General features: G+C 39.1%; 1 long non-coding RNA gene across 6 annotated transcripts in view; it reads left to right on the top strand.

The window, feature by feature from the left end:
• The window catches only part of LOC140621086 (uncharacterized), a 94,944-nt gene that overhangs the window by 28,752 nt on the left and 38,968 nt on the right, over positions 1 to 27,224 (top strand). For 3 of the 6 annotated variants that reach the window (XR_012020806.1, XR_012020808.1, XR_012020805.1), the window contains exon 3: positions 10,723 to 10,805. The exons of the other annotated variants lie outside the window; for them this stretch is intronic. This is a non-coding gene — a long non-coding RNA (uncharacterized lncRNA). The remainder of the gene's footprint in view (positions 1 to 10,722; positions 10,806 to 27,224) is intronic. 6 annotated transcript variants of the gene reach the window in all.

Raw genomic sequence — 27,224 nt, 5'->3', positions numbered from 1 at the left:
TAGAAAGGACACTCACCTAATCTAGCACAGGAATCAGTGAAGGCTTTAAATCATAAATATATTCTGGGATCAATTTCATAGGATTGTAATAAAATGTTAGTACTTTATGTGCTATTTTTGGATATAGGCTCTGGCATAATCAAAGCTTAGAATTACTATTTATTCTGGTAAATTTTCTAAACTTTCTTGTATTCAGTTATTTTATAGATAGTGGTTGCCTATTATCAAAGGGAATGATGATAGTATCTAACTCATAGGGTTATTTTTTTAAATGATTGATTGATTTATTTTAGAGGGAGTGATAGAGCACCGTGGAAGGCCAGAGGGAATGGAAGAGAGAGAGCATCTCAAGCAGACTCCCCATTGAGCATGAAGCCTGACACAGGGCTCAATCTCATGACCCTGAGGTCATGACCTGAGTCAAAACCAAGAGTCAGACACTTAACTGACAAAGCCACTCACACATCCCAAACTCATAAAGCTATTATAAGGATTATATAAGTGAATACTCATGTACTTGGTAATGCTCACATTAAGCCAAAACATAGTAAATGATCAAAAATGATTTTTGTGTGTTCACATATGTAATTTCATTTAAGCCTCATAATAAACCTGTAAGGTTATCCTTACTTTATTTATGACATTCATGCTGGTTAAGAGACTTTTATAAGTCTTCTTCTTTTTTTAATACATTGAGGATTGCTATGTCTTTTTTTTTTTTTCCTGTGAAACTTAGTCCCAAGTCTTCTTGATTTAGAATTTGAACTCAGGTCTATCAGACTTCAATATATCTCCTGTGCTTCATCTATATTTCCTAACATATTAATTTTTGATGACCATCAGAACTGATAAGGGTAGAAAAGGCTAAGGTTGCTTTCAAGTGTCTTTAATTTAAATGTAAGATAATGTATATATATATACACACATATCTTATACTTTATTATTGAATATCCTGGGGTCACACTGAACAGATTTTACATGGTTGTACCATTTAATGTAGGAGTGAGTTATACTTGATCCAGGGAAGCTCAACCTAGAGAAGCAAAATATTTCATTAATAGGAGGTAGGGCAGGATTTTTAAGATTTTGCTTAAATTCCCAGTACTTTTGATTATAAGCCATGCTGCTTGAGAACACTTTCCAAGTATTTGCAATTGGCTGAGTCTTCTCCCCATACCCTGCTGAGTTCTGAGAATCATGAATCAATAGTCAATTGTTCACAGTAATCAAATTCTACCTGAAAATGTTGTAAAATACAACTAGATGTGAAATGCCACATCTTGTAGAATGGAGCCATTTTCAGATTTAATCTTTTTATTACCTACCAAACTGGGAGCACACACACATAGATACACACATCTTTACTCAGAGCAACAGAAGTCAACATTTTCCCAGTCAACAGACTTCACTTTCAACAACCAACAGAATAAAATGCCAACTTCACTAAGTCCCTTGAGCACCAAGATGAGTTTTTATAGAACACTGTGATGGAATTTTAAAAATTAGTATGAAAATAATCACTACAATGGAATAAACAAAAACAGATTTGTTTCTTTAAGAGACAAAATGATTTGGGGATCTAGAATTTCTTTGATTCAACCTAAGTGGATGAATGGCATTCCTGATGGGATGGTTCTGGATTAGGCATGCCATTTGGATTAAAATGCATATGTTGTATTTGGTGTCTCCTTGATTATCAAAAATCAGTTGTTTCTAGATGTGAGCTTTCTTTCTTTCTTTTTTTTTTTTTTAGATGTGAGCTTTCATAGGAGAATTGCATCCTATGGGAACATTCAAAGAGGGAAAGGGCTGGCATATTGGCCCCTAATGATGAACTATAGAATTCTTCCTTCCAATTCCCTCATCTTACAAAAGAAGATAGAGGAACACAGAAAATTGTCAAAATTCCTGGATCCACTGGGGCTGAATCAGATCTGCTGATTCTGAATCCAGTGGCTCTTCCATTTTACCAGAGTGGTAGTGAAGCTTCTGTATGTTCATTGTCTTCTGGCCTTTGTGGTTACTGTCTATGCGGCCACTCCTCTCACTTCCTGACAATTGTTCCACCTGGAAGAAATTGTCTGATGATCCAGTTGGCAGATTTGGGCCTTTGTTCCTGACCACCCCCCATCCACCCTCTGTGGCATCTTTAGCATCTCTCTCTTTACTGAGTTATTGCTGTAATCACAATGTATGTTTAGTGCTTTTTCCTTCAGTAAAGATCTTCCATAGGCTCTATTTCCTGCATGAAGCCAGCAGAACTTCCCTTCCTCATTCTTTCAGCTGTTAAGATTTCCTCTTCCTATATTGCTATTCAGATGTTTGCCACTATTTTTGTTTGTTTGTCTCAGTTTTATTTATTTGTCAGTTTGTTCTCCAGATTTCAGACTTATGTCAGAGGTGATTCTATTTTTTTCCGATGGTGCTTTTGCCTCAAGACTTTTCTCCCCTGAGCTGGAACAGGAGTCTGGGATTACCCATCACCCACTGTGGCCTCCTGCATTGCAAACATGATGCTATTACTTGCACAGAAGATTCCCTTGCAGTCTCTCTTGGGCCACATGTGCCTGAACTTCCTCCACCGCATGAGGTGGATTAGGGGAAGGGTACTGGGTTACACATGGAATAAAGTATCTCAGACTCCAGGTTTTGTGTGGGGTAGTATATCAATGTGCAGTAGGCTGTGGAGGGGTTTTGAGGGGTGATGACCTCAAGGCATGCTGAGTCAGAAGTCAGGTAAACAATCTGAAGGAATTATTAACTCACATGAATCTAAAAGGGAGAGTAGAGGTTAAAAGGCAACCGGGTAGAAACTTGGCATGCTACCAGAGGGTGAGAGTTTGAAATTTACCAATGGAAAACATCCTGAGAAATCCAGGAGACTGGGACAGCCCTAGTGGCTCAGCGGTTTAGCGCTGCCTTCAGCCCAGGGCCTGATCCTGGAGACCCCGGATCAAGTCCCAAGTCAGGCTCCCTGCATGGAGCCTGCTTCTCCCTCTGCTTGTGTCTCTGCCTCTCTCTTGTCTCTCTGTGTCTCTCATGAATAAATAAATAAAATCTTAAAAAAAAAAAAAAAGGAAAAGAAATCCAGGAGACTGAGGGATTTCCTGCTGTTGTTTATTTTAGAGATCCTGAAGTCCTATGTGGAACAGGGGAGGGTCTTTGAGGCTCTGGCAAGATCTGATGGCTACCTTACTTCTCTCAGTTCTTCCGTATCAAAGTAATTTCAGATTGGACCAGCCCGAGCTCCCAGGCTTATGCTTTGTTTCTTGATTTTTTTGTTTTGTTTTGTCTCCTTTTTTTTTTTGTTGTTGTTGTTGTTTGTTCTTTTTCTTTAAAAGTGAGTCACCAAATGGGAGAAGAAACATAAATGTTTAAAGAGATAAAGTATGAATTTCATAATTTCTTTGCTCCTCCCACCCCATAGCCTTTTTTTAGTTATGTCATGTCTTCTTACCCTGGGGGTAAATAATTGCTATTCTGTGAGAAGTCTTCAGGGTCTCACAGAGTTCTTTCTCAAAGAGAAAGCGAGTTTCCAACAATACTCTCAGGAGGACTATGCAACATGTCTCTGGCAATGATAAAACTTAACAACAGCAACAAAACCTGTCTCTTTCTTCCCTGCTCCTTACCCAGGTCTCCTGAAACAAATCCCTTATCAATACTATTGCTAAGCCTGGTAGACCCTTCCATATCCTCATCCAGATACTGCATCTTTGTGAGTTTGCACTGAACTAGCACAGTGCCTGGCACATAGTAGGGATTTAATAAATGAAGAGACTCTCTCTCCCCTTGGCTTTCAGAACATGAAAACTATGCTAGGTCTTTTTTCATTTGTCAAATTTCCCCTTTACTGTCTGTCTTTTTCCTCCTGTCTCCATATTTAGGACTTCTTTCACATCCACCTTCACTACTTATGAGACAGGGCAGTCTTGCTCATTTCTCTTCCTAGGCAAGGCGACTACATTTCCAAGCTTTCACTGAAACTGACTTAGGGATAGACATATAACTAGGTTCTGCCAATAGATTATGTGTGTGGGCTCCTTTCACTCCTAGCTATCAATTCCTGGCTTGATGATCCTCTTTACTCTCTTCCTTCTACATGAATGACCTTACAGGACAAGTGTTAAAGATGGGACTGTCACATGCTGGGAGGAGCCTGGATCCCTGAGTCTTTCCCTGGAAAACAGTTACTTAGAAGTACTACCCAACCAATGGTGGCTCTGTAACTTGAGTGAGAAATAAAATTTTATTGTGTCAAGAGGGTGAATTTGGAGGTGGTTTGTTCTTAGCTTCTTCAAGTTTAGACAAGTTACTTACCTGTGAACCTAAATTTCTTAAACAAATGATGGAGGCACACAAATCCTCTATATACTGTTGTAGTAAGGATTATAAGAGGGAATACCTGCATCAGGCAAGAGCAATGGTTTTCAAGCACCAATAATAGGGTCTTAGATGGGGCAAGGGTACTGGTGTTTTCTGGGATCCACAATGGGCTGTCCATTATGTTGGGTCCTTCGCATGTTTGTTCAGTGATTTTTCACAATGACCCCAGGAGATGGAGCTTGTTATCCTGATTTTACTAAAAGGAAATCTGAGCTTTGAGAAATAAAGAAACTTGCCCAACTCACATAGCCAAAAAGTGTTGCAGGCACGATTCAAACCTAGCCATGGTTTATCTCTGTAGCTCCAAGCTCTGTGCCCTTAATATGAAATGAAGTACTTCACCTAGTGGTGGCTATTTTATGGCACTGGTCCTTGGGTTTTTCCTGTTTATACACACCCTCAAGCTGTATTTTCAATGACCACATCAACAAGAGTGGTCCTCACAGCTGTGTCTTTCATTCCCATGCTCTTTCCCAGTCCATAGGCTTCTCTGCTGGTTTCCAGCTGGGCATATACACCTGGGTGCCCATTCAGTGCCTCCAACTCAACATATCCAAAGGAATCTTATCAGCCTTTCTATTCCCTTTCATTTTCTATTTCTTTTCTTTTTTTTTTTTTTTTTTCAGATTCTCAGACTCAAAACTTTAAAGGCCTCTGATGTTTTGCACTGTCTTTCTTTAATTATTCCCTAAGTTCTATTGTCTCTGACCTGGCAACTTTTTTCCTTTCTTGTTCCAGAAGCTCCAATAGAGTAAAGAGCATTTTAAACTCAACTTAGACTACTGTAGTAGCCTCACAGCTAGTACTAGTCTCTTCATTCCTGACCCTTCTCCCGCCTTAACAACACATATACTGTTATCTAAGAATCAACTTACCATTCTACCTTCACAGTGTACTAAGTAAGTGCCATGCCCATTACATTGCAGATAATACCAAGAACTGAAGATGTTTCAGGAGGACTTGGGCCCTTGAGCTCTGGAGGGGGTTTAACTGCATTGTGCCACTCAATTAGTTGTAAACCAAAGAGCCAAAGAAGTATGGAGAAACATCTTCAGGTGGGAAAGCTGTTCTCAAACAGGTAGACAGTCAGCTGATATGGCCAGTCTGACAGGTTCAGCTTGAAGAAAGCAGATCGTACGAGGGAATGAGATGGAGGTATAATGTAGGGGTTGAAGTTAGCATTCATGATTCAGTTCTGAGGTTGGGTTGTCATTTTATTTTATTTTAATTTTTTGTAAAGATTTTATTTATTTATTCATGAGAGGCAGAGAGAAAGAGGCAGAGACACAGGCAGAGGGAGAAGCAGGCTCCATGTAAGGAGCCTGACATGGGACTCCATCCCAGGTCCCCAGGATCAGGCCCTGGGCTGAAGGTGGCGGCAGTAAACTGCAGAGCCATCTAGGCTGCCCCTGGGTTATCATTTTAAAAGAAAAGCCAGTGATCTCTCTTAAATGTGAAATCTTGCTGCAGATTCTTCAGTGCATCTGCCATCAAAGGGAGGAATCTCATATCTTAATACCCTAGGCCCTCTATGCTTTGAATCTCACTGCCTCTAATCCCTGGCCCCATCATATACGTCCTGCCCTATCACTAACCCTATATTTCAGTCATACTATACTCCTGCAGCTTCTTGAACACAGTTTGCTGTTTATAATTTATTTATTCATTGCTTCACTCACTTAGTCATGAGAAGTAGATTGGCATCTAAGCCAAGAGCACTGACTCTCCAGTTAGACCACCTGATTTAATTCCAGTTCTGCTACTACCACTCTCAAACTTGAGCTAGTTACTTATCATCTCTATGCTTTAATGTCCTTATCTATAAAATGAGGGTTACCTTAGTATCTATCTCCTCATGAAGCTAAGAGAAATAATTGAGATAACAATTTGTAAAATCCTTAGAACATTGTCCAGCACGTGGTAGACATTTAGTAAATGTCAACTGAACAGTAGGCATTCAGTAAATGTCAACCAAATACTGTGTAAAGTACAGCATGTACAGTAGAGAACAAAACAGACATGATCCTAACTCTCAGGATCTCACAGTCCAATGATGGATATGGGTATTAAAAATAACCTATGTTGAAACTAACATTAAAAAGCATGTTTAGTACATGGCTAAAAACGTATTGTCATATGAGAGAAATAAAAGGGGTGCTACTTTAGAAGCGGGGCAGACAGAGCAAGCTTCCTGTGGAAATTACATTTAAGGTCAAGTGTGAAGAATAAGGAATCCATCATGTGAGAGGAGGTAGGAACATTTTTTTTTTTTTTTTTTTTTAGTGGAGGATCAACAGGTGTGTAGGCTAGGGCTACAGGTAAATGTGCATGTGGAGGAACTAGAAGTAGACAGTAGAAAGCAAGGAGGGAAATAAGGTGAAGGGTTTCTTTCCACATGATTTCCCATTTCTCTGTAATGACCCCTCCTAAGTGCTCTCTTGTGCCTCCATACTCATGTAGCATCCTGACTCAAATATAGAACTGCAGGTCATGAATCACCCTAGAATGAATAACTTAGCATCCTTCCTCCCTGGGTGAATTTAGAAGATTCTTCTGTGCATGGCCTCCTAATCCTGGGTTCTGAGCATACCATACCATGATAGTTTTCAATTTTATCTATAATCTTCGATTGATTAATCTCCTTTCTCCACTAGAGAGTAGACTTCCAGAGTCTAATTTAATCCTCAATGCCTACTGACTCCTGGCATATCCATATTTAATAAGAAACAGGATTATTTCTTAGAAAAAACACACACACACACAGGAGACATGCAGACCTGGTAGGCAAACACTGCCATTTTCTGAGTCTGGTTCTGTTGCTGTGTGGTAGAAAAGTAGAGCTCATCTCTTCAAGTTTCAGACTCTTTACTAGATAGAATGAAAGGCAAACTATGTTCCCTGTGCTTTTTCTCTCTAATCAAGCATCATATAATTTTATGAAAATCAAAGAATGCCATTAAAATGCAAAATGCCACTTATAGAGTTTGCATTTTTGAGTTCACACTGCAAGCTGGAGGCAGAGCTGGCATGAGCATCTGAGCCCTCACACTCCCGAGTCTGAGCCACTTCCCTGTCTGGCCCCTAGCCTCTCACCAGCTTGTGCGATACAGCGACATTTTAAAATGTCAGATTAAATTCTTGAAGTGTTTTGAAATAATTTTTCTAAACATTAACAAGATAGTTCAAGTTCCAGGGCATCAGAGTTACATATTAAATTAACTTGTAATTTCCTCACTTATTAATATTTATTTATATTTATTTTTTAAGTGCTCTCTAACTGCTGGGCATTGAGCTCACTACAGGGAATAAAGTGAAGAGTAAGGTAATCAGGCTCTTCATTTCCTTACTTCTGAGGAGTTTTGAGCATGAGGTTTGTGAAGCCTACAAAAACAAGTAACATTCACGGTGTGACACTCACCATAGTGAGTATTCTCTAGAGTTCTCATGGGAGTGGGAGGCACCTTATTATAGGAATAAAGGAGGGGCTTCTGAAAAGTGGGCTCGGTAAGTAAGAATGGGCATCTACTGCACTTTTTTTTAAAGATTTTATTTATTTATACATGAAAGATACACAGAGAGAGGAGAGACATAGGCAGAGGGAGAAGCAGGCTCCCTGTGGGGACCCTGAGGTGGGACTTGATCCCAGGACCCTGGGGTTACCACCTGAACCAAAGGCAGAGGCTCAACCATTGAGCCACCCAGGTGCTCCCTACTGCATTCAGTTTTTATAGCTAAAAGTGTAAGACTTTTCCCAAATTTATCATTTCTGCCTAGAAGAAAGTTCTAAAGATAGTGATTTTGCTCAATACCTCTCCTCTTGGAATTTCAGATTCAATTCAGACACACATGTAAGAGTTAAATAAGGGTGAGAATATCAGCTTTAATATTGGTTGATATGGACTGGAGAATGAGACTTGAACCTGCTGCCCAATTCTGACTTTGGGCACCTTTCTCCTAAATCTTAGAGGTGGGGTCCACTTGTGGGAAGAGTGGATTTGTAGACCAGATGTCTGTCCAGTGTGCTGCATGGAAGTCATCTCCATGCCTTAAAGAAGCTGAAAGTGGGCACAGAAGTGAGCCTCCTGATTTTTCTTGAGATGGCATCCTTGGTCCCTTATTAAAGTGTGTTTCTCATATGGATGGAGGGGTGGAGAAAAGAAGGCCTCTATACTGTGGGCACACTAGGCAAAAAGAGAGTCTAGAAGGGGGTTCACTGGGTATTCTTGCTCTTCCATCCCAATCTTGGCTGTAAGACAAGTCATTCCTCATCTGATAGGGAAGACAAAGTGAAAGGCAGAAAGAAAGCAGGATGTTTCTACTTGATAACTGCAAGAGGACTCATGCCTCTACCTGTGAGATGGCAGGAACACAGTGAGAGGGAGATTGTGAGTCTCCCAAGCAGACATATTATGCTCTGAAGATATTTAAATAAAACTATTCACTTGAGATAAGGGTCACTCATTGCACTGTCTTCATTCATTCATTTACTAGAAGATTAAAGCATGTAAGTCCTGTTGTAGACACAGGGAATAAAAAGATGAATAAGATATAGCCCACACTTCAAGTTATTCACATACAATGGGAGAAGAATAGACACTGATTTTGTTTTTTACAGTTAAAGATCTTTGGGGAGAAGTTAACGTGGCCTTTTGCAAAAAAAGTAATCCAAAAGGGATAGAGGATGTACACAATCCTCCACCCTCATCCTAAAAGTAGATTAGTTTCAGGGGAGATAGCATAGATTATTTGTGAGACTACCTTGGCTCATTCAGCATGACCCTGGCTTTATGGATCACCTTGGGTCTGGCACAGACTTCCCTTCTTCCTCATCTGTGAATGAAGAAAGTAACATTAACTCTTCCAGAATCTTGTTCTAACATAAAATAAAATAGAGCATAAAAAGCACTTGGCAAAGGCCTTGTATATAACATCGCTCACCACATGTGTAACTTAAAAATAAATGAGTAAAATAGAAGGGAAGAGGCTCAGAGTGAGTTCTATTTTCTCTCTTGGTGTAGAAATTTACCATCAAAAGCTGGCACTTGGCCTAAACATCTGTGTCTCCCCCCATATTTGTCATGCTAACAATGTGCCCTTCCCCTATAATGATAAATAAAAGTTTTGATGGACTTGTATTTAGGGATAGGAAGGTAGGTGAGCTGAGGCTGTAGCATCATCTCCTGCAGTGAGTTTTGGGGAAATTTGATCCAGAGCAATGGCAAAATGGAGGCCCACATCTTCTCTTTTTGTTCAGTAATTACGTCTTAATTTAGTAAAGATCACAACATTGCATTGATTTCATCTGACTTGTTCAGATTGTAGATTTGATAACAGTAATTTCCTTGCTCATTTTTCATTGTTTTGATTAATAATTAAATCTTTACATCAAGAATTTGTAATGTAATAGTCACTAATTCCATGTGATTCCTATTACATGAAATGCATTCACTTTTATTTTTTCTAGTTCAAAGCAAACCCCTTTTTTGAAATTTTTTTTTCCTTTTCTTCTCTGAGGTAAATTTTCATCTTTTTGGATTCTATTGCCTTCCCAATTTGTACTCATTCTAAATGATTTAAAGGGTTGGAAAGTAAAATATAATTGGATTTGAAACCAACACAATTTTAATAAAGGTTCATCAAAAATGTAAATTAACATAAATGTAAAAAATCAAAAGATGAAAATTATTTTTATTTTTCAGTTTTCTTGTAAAATATGCAAAATAAGTTAAAAGTTAAAAATTCAAATTATATTAATGTCAAAATATCAAAAAATGCATTTAAATTATTTAAATAAAGCTGAAATATTTTATTTGATTGTTTGCAAATTTAATTAAATCTTACTCATTTTTTAGCAGTAATACAATTTATGATTCTAGTATGCAATGTCCATCTAGTTACCCATGTAAAGAATCTGCATCATGCTGCATGTCCATTATGCCCATGATACTAACATATGAAACTCCCAGAGCAATATGAATTATTCAAAATAGGAAAATGTTCCTTAACTGTCCTGGGGAACTGATGTTAATACCTCTCATGAGATAGCTCAAATCTATCTTTGAAATTATGAGATGTAATATGAACTCAAAGTAAGAAAATGGATGCCTTACACTATTTTACCATGCACAAGCCTATTGCATTTGTACTATTTGCATGGAAAGATTTCACAAATTATTAATTTGTCTGCTCTGTCACCTGAGTTGTTCCTGCTGCTCAAATCCAACAACCTCTCTATCTCTGACGTTGGCATCAGGCCACTTGTAAACCTTAATGGTATTTGAATGCATTTTATCTTTTGTTTTGAGCACCTGGGATAAAGGATTTATTTTTTTCCAGGGGCTGGAGCACTCAGAGAAGTGGAGATTCAGGTATAGGGATCATGCTGCACCAGAGCTGACAAATGGATGCCAAAAGCAAAGGTGATAGTGTATTATTCAATAAATGCATTTCCTATTGTATTTGTAATAGAAGATCCCTCTAAAGCCTGGGGCTCAGGATGGAGGCCTTGTTGCTTAGACCTAAGGGTGGTACCATATAGAGTCAGGTTGGATGGTGGCCACACTTACTATGAAGTAAGTGTTCATCTTCAATTTCATCTTTAAGGAAGGAAGGAAGGAAGGAAGGAAGGAAGGAAGGAAGGAAGGAAGGAAGGAAGAAAAACTGTAGGAAGCCAACTTGTTTTGAGAAATGGCTCCAGTGATATTGGATATGAATATCAAAATAGCTTTCTGACCCCACTTAACTGAGATTTCTGGTTAAAATAATGCCACAGAAGCTACACACACACACACACACACACACACACACACACAGCAGGATTTACAGCATTGTCTTGACTGAACAGATTGTACTCTACTGCATAGAAGGCAGGAGAAAGAATGAAAGAAAGAAAAAAGGAAAAAATAAAAGGTGGGAGAACTATACTTCATTCCTTTGCACCTCACCTAAGTAGAACATAAAAGTACCTGCAAAAAGCCCATCCAAACTGATCACTAACAACTTCCCTGTGGAGACTGCCTGAGTCAGCCGTTTCTCAGAATCACCATATTTTAGAGACCTTCAGATTTTCAGGATGATTTACCAGGTCATTAAGGTAATGCTTAGAATTGCTAAATAATGAAGATTGCTTGCCTTCTGCCACTGAGAACTATTCAGGCAGATTTTCCAGGCTGTTCCTGGAAAAGACACTAGACTGGAAATCGGGGACTCAAGGCTCCTGAGTCTTTCATTTAGGACGGCAGTCCAGGTGCCTCGCAGCCAGAGGGGCCACCCCTATCCTGGACGGATGGTCAGTGTTCAATCAGAGAGGACACCTGGCCATAACCATTTTACTCATTTATCACTGAAAAATATTTACTAAGCACCTTCCATGTATCTAGTGCATTAATTGCTGCCAGTGAACAAGCCAGATCCCTGCCTTCATGGAGCTGCCATTCTGTTGTGACAACTGGCAATAAGCAATCACCAGTATAAATTTATAATATGTCAGATAAGAAGGAAAATCAAGAAGGGTCAGGGTGGTAGAATGTGCTGGGCGTCCTTGGCTCCTTGGGTGAATTGTGCAGGAGAGGTCTTCAGGCTAACGAGATATTTAAACAGGGTCCTGCATGGAGTTGAATGGGCAGTTCTTAAACATACCTGGGAAAGAACATTCGGGCAGAGAGAACAGAAAGTAAAAACACACCGACATGCTACGTCAGAGGAACAGCATGTCAGACTGGGGAGGCAGAGGCAGTGTGAATGAGCAGGGCAGTGGGAAGTAAGGTCTGAGTGATAAGGGGATCCAGGCCAATGTGAAACCTTTGCTTTTGTGGAGTGAGATGGTAATACATCGGAGGCTGACATAATTTATTTTTTGAATGCCTTACTCTGGCTACTCTGTGGAGAGATGCAAGGAAAAGGGGTAGGAGTAGAGAAAACAAAGAAGAGCCTGCTACCCCAGCATTCCAAACAAAAGATGAAAACAGTAAGGACCACTTACTTAGCACTCACCACGGGCTGAAGCCTCGGCATCTTTTAAAGCCCTTTACGTGTATGTTAATTTGTAAGTACTTCCAACAGCTCTGAGAGGTAGACATTAATAACGTATCCATTTTACAGATGAAAAAACTGAGGCATAGAGAGTTTTAAACAGTCCACCCAGGCCACACAAATTGTTGGAGATTGTCAGGTGTTTGGAGGCAAGATGCCTCCTGAAGGCAGAGCCAACAGGCTGTGCTGGTGGAGTATTATCAATTCTTCAATAATCATAATTCCCGTTTATTAAACACAATATGCCAGCCTCAGGCTAAGCTCTTTTGGAGGATTACCTCATGACAATCTGCACAACTACCTGCCAAGTTAGCTGCTTTTGTTCTCCATAGTTTATAATTGTGGAAATCAAGACTTAGAAGGTTTGAATGATGTATCCATGGTCCTGTAGGTGCCTGAAGTCTATCTGCCTCCATTGCCTGAGCTCAGCAGCTGGACTTTCCTGCCTTTCTCCTTGCCCACTAAACTACTCCCTTATTGACCCAGGGCCTTTTGCCCCAATCTATGGTCTCTGGTTCTGTGTTTTCCCTTTAAACTTGACAACACACTTGGCTTTAGATGTTACTACCTGCAAGAAGCTTTCTCCTGCCCTTTCCTTCCTTTTTCAGTTCTTAGCCTGTATTTTTATGTCATATCATTCCATACCGTATATCATAGTTGGTCATAGGTATGGACTGACTTATGCTCCCCTTCATATGTTGAAGCCCTTCCCTCTAGTGTGATAGTACTTGGAGGTGTAGCCTTTGGGAGATAAGGTCATGAAGTGGTTTCCCCATGATGGGGAAAACTGATAGTGGCCTTATAAGAAGAAATGACAGAGATCTCTCTACTGTTGAGGACACAGTGAAAAGGTAGCTGCCTGCAAGCCAGGAAGAGGGTTCTCACTAGAACTCGACCACACTGACATCCTAATCTCAGACTTTTAGTTTCCAGAACCATGATAAAATAAATTTCTGCTGCTTAAGCCACCCAGTATATGGTATTTTGTTGTGGCAAGCCGAGCAAACTAAAACAATATATATCATATAATATCACATATAACATCATTATAAATGATCTACTGACTGTATAATACTATATTCCATTATCTAGATTTTCTGCTAGCCTATTTGCTGTCTTCTTGTCTGACTGCTCCATCCTTTATCACCAGAAACTTGCTCAATTCTTAGGTCACTGAAAGCATATAGTAATATTTAGTAGGTGCATGAATCAATGACTGAATATAATTTCAATCACCCTGAATAGCTACCATGGTCAATGAAAAGATTCCCCAACCTGGCTCCAGTCTACTTGTTCAGTGTCTCTAGAGAGCTTCCTCTGGGTTCATGGGGTTCCAACCCATTATTATCTTAGTCCAACCAGTGCATTCAGTCCATCAACATTTCCCAAGCTAATCTTAGCGCCCCAGCTACCTCCCCTAGGGATCTTGGGCAAGTCATTTCCCCTCTTTGAGCTTTAGCTGCTTCATCGAGTCTGAGTGTACCTCTGGGCCCCAGAATGTCTGACAAAAGAAGATTCTAAAGATCATCTTCGGAGACAAAAATAGAAGTTGTGAAAACAAGGTTGCATTGGGAAATCTTCCAAGTCAGTAATTCATCCTGGGAATAGAGAAGCAATTCTCTGTGTCCAGAGCTGTGGGTGGTGGGGACAGAGAAGCCTGCCTGATTGTCTCCAGCTGCCAAACCCCAAGTCTGGGAAACTTGTCAAACCCGGAGCTGTGTTTTGTAATCTCCTTTAACAGGCTGCTTGCACAGAGGCGCTGTGGATCGATTAGTGGTGCTAAAGTGCTTGCACCCTTTCCGGAGGGGCAGTGCCCCTGAATATTTAACAAGGCAGGTAATAGTCCTAAATGGGGGTGGAATTGAGTAGGGTGGTTTGGGTCAGCCACGGCCTGGATTATAAAACTGAAAAGAGAGGACAGACAATTTTTATTGATTCAGGGCCAATTTTTTCTTACTTTATTTGCTGCATTAAATCTATGTACTTTGCTCCCAGCGGCTTCCTGTCTGGATAACAGAAAACACTTTCTGTAAGTGGTTAACTTGACAGGCTTTCATTTGTACCTGGGCTGCTAGAAGTCACTTATAACTCCCAACCTGCATGTTTACAATTTTCTCGATATCTAAGATTCATTAGTCCATCCGTCTGACATCTGTCCATCCATCCATCCATCCATCCATCCATCCGTCCGTCCAACCATTTTTCCAATCAGTCATCTTAGATTAAGTTCTTAATATGTGAATGGAAAAATGCTCTTTGCAAAAGAGTTGAGTGAAACTATTTTTGCTCTGAAGATACCCCCAGTCTAATAGAATAGGCATTTAAGGCAGGATACATTGGTGATATAATGTATGATGTGTTATGATGATGCACATGCAGAACCCTCCAGAAACAATGGACACAGCATAGCCTGGCTTTGGATTAGCTATCAAAGTAGCCATTTCATTATATGAATCCTTGAGTTGATCTCTACTCCTTTTATCTCCACACTTGATATTCAAGTGGGCAAATCATTGAATATCTTAGGGATTCTGTTTGGGAAAGTGAGTTGGAAAGACCGAGTTTTAGCAAGTTTACTATGCTGGCTGATATGTCTGCTATTCCCTGGAGTCCTTACACAACTATCTTCTAGGAGGCTAGGCTTTTTCTTGCCTGTGAGATAATGTTTCAGAGTGACTTAGGGACTGACTTTGGAGTCAGGTGGCTTGGATTCAAATTCTAGACCCACTCTGTGGGAAAAGCTTTAGCTTCCATGAACTTACATTTCTTCTCTGTGAAATGGTGCTCATAGCAGAAAAGCCTTCATAGTGTGCCTATAAAAAAGCATTTAATTAATATCATCTATGACTATGGAAAAAATATTAGAAGCTCTATAAAAACTATCACACTGGTAAGAAGAGACCAATGGTATATATAAAATACACTAGCCAAAATATGGAATTAGGTTAGTGGTTTTCCACCATGGATAATTTTTCTCCAGAGGAAATATTTAGCAATGCCAGGAGACATTTTTGGTTTTCATAATTCTGGGAGTGGAGTACTAGTGACCTAGTGAGTGGAAGCCAGAAATACTGATAAACATCCTATAATAATATTCAAGGCAGCCTTCACAACAAAGAATAACTTGATCCATAATGTTAAAATTGATGTTGAAAACACTTGGATTAGCTAAGGTGTTTGTTTAGGATGGCAGGAGACATTTTAGCAACAAGAGCTACTTTGATCAAAGCATAGTTGATAATATTTATTCATAGATTCTGTACTTACTTATTTAATAAAAATTAATCACATCCTCCTGACCCTGCCCTGTGTGCTCAGGGTTCTGCACCTGCAGCATGTGAATAGTGACTTGTGGGTCCCTGGGATTAGGAGGAAGGTTGAGCATGACATCTTTGGGTGATTTGTTGGGAAAAAAAATGAAGACCTAGCCTGCAGTCAAAGGAGGTTCCATGAAAGATTGGGAGTGCTGTAGGTGTGCATAATAAAAGGACAGTTAGGATCAGAGATTCTTCTGCCCATCATTATATGGGAGGGCTCATTAGAAGCTTCTGTGACTTGACTTTGCCTCTAGTTTAACCAGCCCTGACTCATCTGCTCATACACACTCTGTAGACACAATGAAATCCCTGCCCTCCCCAAATATCTTAATGTACTATTCTCTCTACTGCAGCACCTTTGCCACCCTTGTCCATCAAATTAGTGTGAAGTAGCTTTTGAGATGTCACTTCCGTGCCATGTTCTCGGACTTCTCAGCAGAAAAAAATCATAACTCTATCTCCCCTCTGCTGTGCCCTGAATAGACATCCAGCATGTTCCTGTAGCCCTATAATATACATTCTGACCTGCTTACTGTTCTTGACCATGCTGTGAGCAACCTAAGGGTAGGGCTCCTGTCCTATGTCATCTTTGTTTCTCAAGTCCCTAACACAGTTCTGGAGTGAACTGGATGCCCTGTAAATATTGGTCAAATGAATTAAAGCTCTTAAAACCATTTTTGCTTCTAAAAATCTTGTGGTTTGCACACTGCAAAGAACCTTGCTGGTATGGGAGACCAGATGAAAAAGAAATGAACTAAAATGGATGTAGCTTTATATTTATGTATCCACTTATTACATAGGAGATTATTTCTCTCATGTGGATGACCTCCAAGGCCCCTGTGGTGGTAGTTAGGTTTGTGTTGGCTTGACAAAATGGTTGCTGGCTACACTCATATAATGACATGTATTAATTCATTCAATTGTTCATTCATTCATTCATTCATTCATTCCTCAGATATTTGTTGACTTATGTTCTGTGCAGGCACTGTGGTGGTAGTTAGGGATATTATGATACAGGACACGGATATGGTTCTTGCCTTCAGAGAACACAGAGTTTCCCCGGGAAGGCTGGTACAAATGGAATTTGATTCTGGATTAAGTGCAGTGAAAGGAAAGTACTGAGAGCTATGATACGGCTTTCTGACTCATCAGCTTTGTTGGACTGTACCACCTTCCCCAGAATTCTCCTTCTGCTGTTTCCAGTTAGGTTTGACTCCAAGGAATATTATCTCAGGAGAATTAGGGAGTGGGAAATAAGCATGCATCATGCCTTTTCTCAGTTAATCAAACACTAGTTTTAATGTTTCTGTGAAGAGGTTTTATCAATGAGATACAAAGTTCTAAATTAGTTAAATTTTTTAGATAATCAAAAGAAAGATTTTACTAGATGAATGTGACTTAGTCAGGTGGAAGACCTTGAAAAAAAGATTGAACATTATTTTTTAAGTTTGTATTTAAATTCCAGTTAGTTAACATACGGTATAATATAAATTTCAGCTGTACAATTTAGTGATCAACACAGACACATGACACCTCGTGCTCATCACATCAAATGCCCTCCTTAATCCCCATCCCCTATTTCAATCCATACCCCCAACTTCTCTCACCTCTGGTAACAATCAGTTCATTATCTAGAGTTAAGAGTCTGTTTCTTGGTTTGTTTCCCTCTTTTTTACCCCATGATCATTTGTTTTGTTTCTTATATTCCCCAGATGAGTGAAATCATATGGTATTTGTCTTTCTCTGACTTATTTCACTTAGCATGATACTCTCTAGCTCCATCCATGTTGTAGCAAATGGCAAGCTTTCTTTTTTTTGTTTTATTTTTTGTTTGTTTGTTTGTTTGCTTTTTTGTTTTTGTTTTTGTTTTTTTGGTTTTTTTTTGGCAAGCTTTCATTCTTTGTTATGGTTGAGTAATATTCCATTGTGTATGTGTGTACACATTCCTTTATCCATTCATCGAGACTGGGTATTTATTTATTTATTTATTTATTTATTTATTTATTTATTCATGATAGACATAGAGAAAGAGAGAGAGGCAGAGACACAGGAGGATGGAGAAGCAGGCTCCATGCAGGGAGCCCAACGTGGGACTCCATCTGGGTCTCCAGGATCGCACCCTGGGCCAAAGGCAGGCGCTAGCTGCTGAGCCACCCAGGGATCCCAAGACTGGGCATTCCTAATAACCAAGTACTCCAAGCATTCTGTGGGACTGCGATTGCTTTCCCTTCCTCGTGAATCTTCCCTTCTTCACTGCCTTCCCAGGCTTCGTTAGCTTGCCCTACAATTGTGTAAACCTCCCTGTGTGTATATGTACCTCCATATGTGTGTATGAATGCATACATATTTATGACATGTAAAGCACCAACATGTATGTATATGCATATATGCATGTATGTGTGCATGTGTGTGTATATATACCATATGTATTTGGTTCACTTCTGATTAAAGCCTGCCTAATACCTATGAAGGTGAAGGCATTGTAGTTCAGTGCTTCAGAGGAGACTCAGTGGAGAAATGAGCTAAAACATGAATAATGAATAGGGACAGGAACAAGTTGGAATACTGTGTATATTCTGTGACAAGAGTGGGCATGTCTGGATAGTAACAGTAGGAGGTGAGATTGGGGATTTTGGCAGGGACAAACGATGTGAGTCCACACAGGCAGGACCAAAAATTATGATGGTTCCTATTTTGTTTGTTTGTTTTGCTAGGGCTGCACAAACAATTAAGAAAAGCATGAAATAATTCCAGCATCCATACAAAAGGTGCCACAGAGAACTAGATATCATTATGCAGAGTATAAGTGAGATTCTAATAGTCTAATATACATATAATTTAGTTCCTCCATTTCTGCTTCTCATTACCTGCTATTTCTTCCAAATATGCTACCCATTACATCTCCCTACCTCAATTCTGTTTACCTTTCTTTAGGTATCTCCCTACAACTTTCTGATTTGCATCAGAGGTTAACAGGTAGCATAATTTCTGGTCATGGGCTCATCAAGTATGATTCCCATTTGACATTGATTTAAGACCATTTTGAATAAGAGCCTTATTTCAGCTATCTCCCTTGAAACTCACCCCAGTCCTACAAATGGTCTTGCCAAAGGTAAGAGAGATGCATAAAGTTAACTGAAGACCACTGTTGAAATAGATTGGCCAATGTCGTGACAGGTCTCTTCTTGCTCGGTGTGAGTTCATTGCTATCATTTAGTCTCAGCCCTGCTTAACCACAAGTGATTGATCAAGATGTTCCTCCATCCAGACTTAGATTAGAATTTACATATAAGCAAAAATATATTCTTGGTGCTGTTTATGTCAACAACTATTCCTGGGTTCCTATTCATTGGAATAGTATTTAGCAGAAGTAAAACCTTTAAAAATAAACTGTGACTGGATGGGCTATTTATATGCCTTTATTCATTCAGGATTGAATATTAAAGATTAACTCAGAGAGTTACTCACTTTACATGATTGATGATAATGAAATCCTGAGCTCTTTACCTTGGGACTTATGAAGACCCAGTATGAAGGCTTTTGTTGAAAACATATGTACTTTGGAATGAAAATGTTACAAATTTTCCTACGTGATTAGTTAATAACCAATATGTAATCGATATATAATTATATGTATTAACCAATATACATGTCTAGTTCTTTTATTAGAAACTGCTAAAAAACCTTTTATCAAGATTTTTTCTTTGTGATTCATGTTCTTTTCTTGAGAGAAGGGGGAAAGTTTCAACTTTGATCTGTGAATTTCTTGTATTATGACACTTAATTCTTACAATTTCTGTACACAATACTCCAGTTGTTCTACTATTGAAACATTTCTTCCAACCACTCCTCTCCCAATTGTCCCCAGTAAACATGTGGCTCTTATTTTATTTACTCTTCTGAAAATAGTGTTTCCCTTGTTTGTTCAATGCTCTAGCTTTGGAAGTTTTAAGTCTATTTTTAGAAAGCGTAAGATCTTTGTTGGAGTCCACACTGAAACATGGGTTTCATTGTCCTTCCTATGCAACACCATTAAGCGCATCCTTAGGCTGTAGAAAAACTGTAGTTTTACTTATTATATAGTTTGACTAGAAAATATAGAAAGAGACCAATGTGAGTGTTGGCCTGAAGGAAAACTTTGCATAGTTTGAAATTTCCAAAGCACTAGTATGGAAGAGCTTCACTGAACAACCATAAGGTATTTCTCCTCAGTGTCTTGCCAATTACAGAGCCAGTAAAGGAATCCTTCACCTTGCAAACATCACAGAGTTGTTTTAGCCACAACTCTGCAGAGCTACAGTGTGAATGAATGAAATATTTTTCTCTAAAAATGGCAAATATAGTGTTGTTATCATATATATCCCACATACTGCAAAGACATGTTCAAATCATAATATCATCTTACTTAATAGAGAACATTTCTCCAAGTAAAGTGTGCAGTAGGTGACTATGACACCATTCAGAGTTTTGTTCCTTTTAAGTATCTGTACTTTTCTGCTCTAAAGTATTAGCTTAAGGATTGATCAACTTTTAGACTTAATGCTGTGTCAAAAAGTTAGTCTCTACCAAACCAACATTTGCATCTTTGTTTTAGCTATAGGTTCTCAATGGTACCTAAAGGGACTTTGCATCATGCATCCTAGTTTACATTTGTGTAGCATGATGGAGTTGAACCAAAGAAGATTCTTTTATGATAATCCCGAAGAGCATTGAGACTCTAAAAACAAAACAATGCATACAAAATGAAGAAACAAAAATCATTCTTATTGGTCCCCAATAGAAAGCTCTATATACATCAACAGCTAAAATTTTATTGAGTGCTTAATTTATCCAAGTCAGTGAACGAAGCTCCTTACATACATTCATTCATTTAATTCTCAAATTAGCCATGGGAAAGTATGATTCCCATTTGACACCTGAGTCAACTGAGCCTCACTAATAAAACTTGCCTGAGGTCACATGGCTAAAAAGTGTAACAAGAGTTTGGACTAGAGCCTAGAACTCTGATCCTAAAGTCTTCACTAGTTACTAATATTATCTACAGTCTCCCAGCCTTTGATGTCTCTTTAAACTGAGTGTCCTGTGGCTGTATAACACTTGCACAAAATTGAGATGTGGTGGTCTTCCCTTAAAGAAATAAAAATTTCATAACAGTGTAAAGTGTTCTACCTGGAGGCACCTGAAAGTCCTTTCATTCGTAATCCTACCTTGCCTCCTCTCCTTTCTGTATCTGTGACACCTTTTGGATTTTACAAATAGTAATGCTAAACAAACCTTTTAGAAAGATAATGGCTTGGGCTACTAAGCACAGAAATTCATCCTAAAATTTCTTACAGTTTGCTTGAAAGTCTCTGTGTCCCCTATGGAAACGGTGGATAAATAGAAAATGTATACACTCAGATCTGTGTAACTCCATTATGGATTATCCAGGGCCATTCAGAGACCTTCAAGTGTTTCCCTTGCTTCACCTTGTCAATATTTGATCCTTGTAAGAGGTGAGGGTGGAGAGAAAGCCAACCTCATCTGCAAGATTGCTGGAACTCGCCCTTGTAATTACTAATGATGGAAGTAAAACCAAAGGTTAGTGAAACATGGAAGCTGCTGGTGTTTGAACGTAATAGCTTTCGGTGGCCAAATGCTGGTGGGAAAGAAGGAGTATCAATTATGCCCAGGATCATTACAAAGTACCTACTTAAAGTCTTTGAGGCTGGAATTAAAAACAAACAAACAAACAAACAAACAAATTTAAATCTACTGACTCAGGCTCCAGAAGCCTCTGTCCTAGTGGCATAGAGATCTTAAGATAGCCATTAATTGTTGGCCAAGTCATGGTTCCCAAGACTTTGTTACACATGTGTTCACACAGGCTTGATATTAAAAGCCCCTCAGAACTCAGCAAGCAGAGTGACCATAATAATGTAAGATGGAAAACAAAATTATCTTTACTCTTGAAATGAAGGACTTTGTCTAGCATTTTGAGTGTGTGAACTTGGAAAAAGCTTTGTAAGCCTTGCAATTTCTCATTTACCAGATAGGAAAATGAAGACCTGTTGAGAAAGGTCGGTTTTGGGAATTAAGGGAAACACTGCAGGTCGATGGAATTCATATTTTAGATGTTGTGTTTGAAAGGGTGGAGGTGGCTCAGCACCTGACAGTTTATATGAACCATTTATTTTATTTTCTGTATTCTGAGGCTTTGACTTCTGAGGCCATGCTGACCCTGGAAGGACCGTGCTCCCTGGGCTAGCCTATTCCTAGGGAAAGCAAATGTTCACCCACTGAGCACACTTTAAAAATGCAAGCCAATGAATCTAGTCTACACCCCAGCCACCTCCTTTATTGGAGTCTCTCTATAACGTGTCAAGTCACCCCAGGGCCAGATACCAGACAACCAGGGACGACAGCACCTATGTCCCAGAGCCCACTGATATTATTCAAACTGGCCAATCCTAAACCTGTTGCACTTGCCTTGCCTGTTCCTTCCCACAGAAACCACAATAGAGGCTCTTGCTATGGTTTCTCCCTCTCTGCTGCCTCCCAACTGAAATCAGTGTTTCCTCAGGTACCCCCAGCCCATGGCGTGTCATGCCCTCTCCTCTTGGGATCTGTCAGTATAATAGCTTTATTCACTGGCAACTATCTCCCAGTCTGCTGGCCTATTACATCTAAAAAAAAAATTATAAAACCTATATTACCACCCTGCTCAGCCCCTCTGCATCTCAGCTTCCACCACTACCTAACCACTGCAGCTCCATCTGAAACCACAAAGGGAATGCAAAGTGGTATGCATATACAAAGATATACACTAGGCCCAGCAAACAGGAATTTTGTCTTCCCTATGACTTTCCAGAACCACTACAGTTAATGGACTTTATTTCTCTTCATCATTCTCTTCATTGATGCCATTATTCCCAATGGCCTTCTTATAGACAGGTCAAGATATCCTGCTATGAAATCATTTTTTCCTGGTCATTTTATTCTTTCACTCTATATGGGCCAACGTGAAACTTAAAAGAACAAGCACAGAGGTATAGTCCTCACTTCCTGTGACGTTCTGTCAGTCAAAGAGATCCCTGTGGATGCTTTTTCTGAAAAGAGCTCATTTCATCCAAGACTGACAGTCCACATCTATAGTCCAGAGAGACATGACAATGATTTGCTGGCAGGCCTTATGCAACAAGCATTTAGCTTTGTTGACCTTTTCCATTAGCTGCTTCCCTCCCATCTCCATGACATATACTATTCTAGAAAAATCATTCACTTTAATAAGTCATGCTTCTGTGCCAGGCATTGTGCCCAGTACTAAAGATTCATATAGAAATGAGTTACAACCATAGCAGTTTAGACTGTTTGCTCCAATTGTTTGATCAAATGAATAGCCACATACACAAATACTCTCCTATCAATTCCCAGATATTAAGACCTGCATTTGGTACTGCATCAGGTCAGAGTTAGACCGTCCATTAGGTTCTCCACTGTCTATTAAAGGAAGGAAAAAAGTACACATTGTATGTGATGTGAAGTAGGAGGTAAATGTCATGAGAAAAATAAAAGCTAAGTATAATGGATATGAAGGGAGAGAGTATATGTAGTTGGGAGGCAGGGGAGATCAGGAGAAAACAGATTGTATGTAGAAGGTTGCATTGAACGAATGATATGATTTCAAAGTCATGAAAGGAAAATAGAGAAAAGGAGTTTGGGGAACAGTGAGGAGTAAGTAAAAATAGTGTTTAGGCTTAAACTGTGTCCCCCTCTACCTCCACAAATACATATGTTGAAGTCTTACCCATTTACCTTAGAATGTGACCTTATGTGGAGATAGTGTCTTTTCAGACTTTTTAATCATAATTGATTAAAAATGACGTCATTGGTATGGGCCCTAATCCAACATGACTGCTGACCTTATAAAAAGGTGAAATTTGCATACACAGAGACATAGAGGGAAGATGATGTGAGAAGTTGGCCATCTGCAGTCCATATAGAGAGACCTGTGACAGATGGCTCCCTCACATCCATCAGAAGGAATCTATCTTGCTGACACCTTGACTATGGACTTCTAGCCTCCAAAACTGAGATAATACATTTCTGTTATTTTGACCATCCAGTTTATGTTAGTTTTTAATGTCAGCTCAACAAAGTAATACACATGGGGATTGGGAAGCACAGGTTGGAAAGGGGCAAGTGGAGCTTGGAGCATGCACAGAGGAGAATATGAATAAAGCTGAAAGGGTGACTTGGGGTCATATTGGGAAATACCAGAAAGGAAGAGTTAGGATTTAATTTAGTGGAAAGATGGTATTTAAAGACTACTTTTGAGAAGCAAAGAGGTATGTTAGAAGAAGGTGCTAGTGTTAGAACTATTACTGGAGCTTGAAATTACTACTTGGAATTCTTGCTGAGAGTGTAAGGGGTTTATTGAGGTTTACACTTTGATACTGTCTTAGCTTGGGTCATCATTACAAAATACCACAGACTGGGTGACTTAAACAACATATCTTTGTTTTCTCTCACTTCTGGAGACTAGATGTTCAAGATCAAAGTGTCAGCATGGCTGATTGCTGTGAGAGCTCTCTTCTTGGCTTGGAGATAACCACCTTCTATCTGGGTCCTCACATAGCAAGGAGAGACCAAGCAAAAGAGAACAGGCTCTCTCAGGTCTCTTCTTACGAGAGCACTGACACCTTCATGAAGACCCTGCTTTCATAACTTCATCTAAATCTGATTGTCTTCCAAAGGCCCCATTTCCAAATCTACATTGTAGGTCAGGCTTCAACCTACTAATTTTAGAGGGACACAAGTCAGTCCACAAAAGTTATATGTAAACATGAAATGGCATTATATATTTCTAGCCATTGATTTCACTGTGCTATACTAAATTCTTCTTTATATATCTTGAGGTCAGTTTGGTATTTTATATAATTTTATGGCAATTTTTCAGTAATGTTATTAAAATTCAGCCCAATCCAACAAAACTCTTATTGTCATGTCTAATTTAAAGCTTTTTTCTCCATCAGGGCTTGTTAGATTATGGATTTAAGGGCTAGACAAAGGGTAAGATTGATAGTCTTGTTCTTACAGTTCTCTTCTTCCTTCAGATTTGAAGCAGGTGGAATGTATAAGGTAGGACTTGGGGTTGTGCAAGTAACTGGTTCTATGTCAGTAGTAGGGAGGCCTCTGGTATTTGGCATGGTCTATCCTTAGTTTGCTGAGTACCATCAGATGCTGGTGGACTTTTTCAGTGTTCTGGCTAAAGCATAGATGTTAAGTATATTTAGGGGCAGTCTTTACTCTTATCCCTTTCTGTCTAACTCTAACCCTAACCCTAACCTTAACCCTAGCTCTCTGTCACTGAAGACTCTATTGTCTTTTATTTATCAACTGTTTTGATGTGTAAATTCAGTGAGATAAGGGTATGTGGGGCAGACTATCAATAGCATTTACTATATTGGCAAGATGGTACTATGCTAGGTTGGAAATCAGAAAACCTGGGGAGAAATCCCAACTCTATACTTAACTAAACATGATTAACTTAACTCAATAGATATTAATTAAACACCTACTAAATTCCAGATAATATTCTAGGCAGTAAGGACAGAACAATGAACAAAAGAGTACAGCACAGGGAATATAGTTAATGATATTGTTATACTGATGTATGGTGACAGATGGTGACTACACTCATTATAGTGATCAATGAGTAATGCATAGAATTGTTGAATCACTACATTGTACAAGGGAAACTAACAGAACATTGTATGTTAATTATAATGTGATTAAAAAAAAGTTTCAGCATACTGTAAGCAAGCACCCCAAGTGCCCATTTTTTCCCTCTTTTCCTGATGATGGTGTTCTTCTGTGAACAAGAGGGCACAACCTGGAAGTGCACAGCCCCAGGACTGTTCCAGGAAGCAACTGTCAACTAATGGGGGGATGGAAACCAATGGATAAAAGTTCTAGCTTTTCAACCTTCTGGTGAAATACTTCTGAGATGTATTTCACATGGTATCTCAGAGGATCTGGGGGAGAACCAAACACAGTTTTCCACAACAGTTCCATGTTTTGTGAAGTTCAAGGGAACCTTTAAACTAACATACCTGTGCCTTATCTCTAAAGCTTATGTGATCCCAACTTTATAGTGGAAAGACACAGCTATTCCAAAATCTCTATATATATTTAAGCCTCACAAGTCCTTCTGAAATAAGTGCTATTATTCTTGATTTAGAGATGAGGAAACTGAAACCAGGGAGCTGAACTAATTTACCCAGTTTAATACCCGCAGGTAGAATTGTGGCCAAGATTTCCATCTAGCTCCATCAAAACACACATGCCATCTGCTTTCAGCTATAAAGTGGTGCATTCTTGCATCTCTGGGTTAAGGTGGTCAAAAGAACTAGATTAAATTCTTGGTTCAATAGTTGATTTAAGAATATCAATTTCATCCAGTTCATTAGTGAGCATCTTATTTTTCAACATTCTGGTGCTTGCACTGAGGAAAAAAATTATATCCTATAAATCACTGCTTCTTGTCTTTTCACCATTCCTCTTAAGTTCTTAAGTGGCATGATGATGGAAAATGAAAAAAAAATAGGAGAAAGAAATAGAGAAAGATAAGATCAAGTCTTCTAACAGTTTCAGACCTCAAAGCTATTTTCAAGATAAATGGCATACCAGAGGGACAGAGTTAGTCTTAGGAGTTAAGACAAGCCTCTTGTAGGATTTTCTGCTTATTTGTTTTACTTATTTGATTTTTGCCTGACAATGTTTTGCACCATCAGACACATTTTCAAACTATGATCATATGCTGGCATTAACCATGTGTGCCTTTTATTGTTGTTGTTGTTGTTGTTCTAGAGTAATATTAGACAACTGAAGGAAAAAAATATTAACACAATGACTAGGGACCCCACCACAGAAGAATCAGTAGTGATGGGGGCAGGTGTTGGTGCAAGGTAAGAGGGAGCCTGAAAGGGGCTTCCTTCAGGAGAAGATGTGACTTTTGGGGTCTGTGTAAATGGAACAGAAAGTTGGAAAGGCTGGGCTCCAGTCATATTAATCCTTGGATAGATTCCATTTGTTATTTCAACACCCTTTTGAACCTGGAAGCAGGTGAAACCTGGGGAAAGGAAGGTTCCATTAATCACTTCCATTTTAAACTGGAAGTGTGGTTCTATTACCTACTCCTTTTAATTGGATATATAAAACTCTGAAATAAATAAATAAAAGGTGTATTTCAAAATGAGACATTTTCTAGGACTAAAATTTTCTCAAGAAGCTCTCACATTATATTACATTGAGGTAAATGGTCTCATTTGATAAATATGAAGAGATCAGATTATGACTTACATTTTAAAGATGAAGAAACCAATGCACCAAGAATTAAAACTATTTGTCCAAGTGAGACACCAGGGTAAAACTCATTTGGGGCTCTGGGCTTTTTCTAGGGCATAGGGTTGCCATAGTTTATCAAAGCTTTTTTTCTTACTTCCCATT

The sequence above is a fragment of the Canis lupus genome, chromosome 2 (assembly GCF_048164855.1).
Source record: "Canis lupus baileyi chromosome 2, mCanLup2.hap1, whole genome shotgun sequence".
NCBI classification, from domain to species: Eukaryota; Metazoa; Chordata; class Mammalia; order Carnivora; family Canidae; genus Canis; species Canis lupus.
Note: the sequence above shows the minus strand (reverse complement) of the source record. Positions and strands in the feature narration are given on the sequence as shown.